Genomic DNA, 1,953 nt, shown 5'->3' with positions numbered 1-1,953 from the left:
GCTTTTGTACTCCTAGACCTAGGCTATGCTCATTTTGCCCTTTTAGGATATTTTCCATCCTTTTTAGGATCTTTTCTAATTTATCAAGTCTTGACCTCAAGACTTGATTTTCCGCCATTAAGTCCTTAGTTTTTGGTTTTTCATCAAATCCATGAGCATTTTTGTTTCTAGACACATACCTAAAATTCTTTGTTTTCTTGCCTAGATTTTCATCTACCTTCCTAACCCTAGGTGTGATAGTTTTAGCATGAAAAGCTACATGTTTCTCCTTAATGCTATCATGCTTCCTATTTCTATGGTAAATAGCATTAAAATGATAATAATTAGAATTAACATGCTTTTTACCATTATTTAAAGGTGTAGGCTCAACAAATGATACCTTTCATTTTACCTTGGAGGCTCCCCCTTGAGTTGTGATTCCTCCATAAGCCTTGACCGCTTTCTTCTCCTTAGGACATTGGCTCCGGTAATGTCCTTTTTGATTGCAAGAGAAACACACAATGTGCTCCTTGCTCTTCTTTGTTGTGGGGACGGTCTCCTTGGGCTTCACCTTACCCTTTGGTGCCACTTGGCTCTTTTTCTTGGCCAATTTAGGGCATTTGCTTTTATAATGTCCATGCTCCCTACACTCAAAATATATGATATGATTTTTATTTGTATTTGAAACATTTATACCTTCATGTGTAGGGATGGCATCTTCTTCTTTTGATTCGGAGGTAGAGACTTCCTCTTGATCTGATAATGATGCTCCTCCAATAGATTTGACTCGACTTATGGAGGTGGAAGCTTCTTCATCCTCTTCTTCTCTTGACCCGGATGTGGAGACTTCTCCTTATTCTTGATCCGGTGTCATTGAAAATTGCTCCCCCTCAATCCTAGAGGTGGAGGCTTCTTCATCTTCATCTTCTACAAGAAACAAAGAGTATGCACCCTCTTTGCCATTTTCGTTGCATTCCTTTGAAGATGAAGCTTCTTGGACTTCTTCTTCTTCGGAAGTTGAGCATCTCTCAACTTCGGAGTCCTCCTTCTCTTGGTCCATTGAGTCACCCTCTTTGGATTCTTCATTATTTTGTACAGTGGAGGGGATCTCATGAATCTTGGCCAATTTGCTCCATAGCTCTTTGGCATCTACAAAATCTCCAATTTGGTCCAAAATGTTGCTTGGCAATAAATTGACCAAAAGCTTGGTCACTTTGTCATTGGCCTCACATCTTTGGATTTGGTCTTGGCTCCACTTGTTCCTCTTGAGAATTTTGCCCTTTGAATTCTTTGGAGCTTCAAAGCCTTCCATTAGAGCAAACCATTGCTCTATCTCCATCATCAAGAAATTTTCGATTCTTGATCTCCAAGAATCGAAGTTTGTAGATACATATGGTGGAGGCACTCTTGTGTCGAATCCAAGTCCGTCTTGGAATTCCATGTTGAAGTTGAGCTTGAAGAAATCTTTGACTTGAAGAATTTTGCTCCAACTTCTTCACCCTCTAGCTATGTTGCCCCTTCCGACGATGATTCCGGTGAAGAGCGGCCTCTCTCTGATACCACTTGTTGGGACCGAAAATGTAGCTAGAGGGGGGTGAATAGCTCGGCGCGATCTCGTGCTCGTCATTGCTTGCTTCTTGCGATGATGTGCAGCGGAAAATACAAGAACACAAATACAACAACGCTAACTCGAGGATTTACTTGGTATCCACCTCACAAGAGGTGACTAGTCTAAGGATCCACAGACTCACGCACCCTCCACTAATAAAACACTCCTTTACGGTAACTACCGAAGGCGGAGAAGCCCTACAAGCTCATAATACAACAATAAGAAAGAAGGAAGCAAAATACAAATAACTCTTACAAGATTACAATGAAACCCTAGCTTCTTCTTCTTCTTGTTGTAACTCGCCTCTTGACTTGGATGTGCCTCCAAGAACCTTCAAGATCTGGCGGTGAACTTTGTGGAGAAAT

This window comes from Zingiber officinale, chromosome 3B (assembly GCF_018446385.1).
Source record: "Zingiber officinale cultivar Zhangliang chromosome 3B, Zo_v1.1, whole genome shotgun sequence".
Lineage (NCBI taxonomy): Eukaryota > Viridiplantae > Streptophyta > Magnoliopsida > Zingiberales > Zingiberaceae > Zingiber > Zingiber officinale.
Note: the sequence above shows the minus strand (reverse complement) of the source record.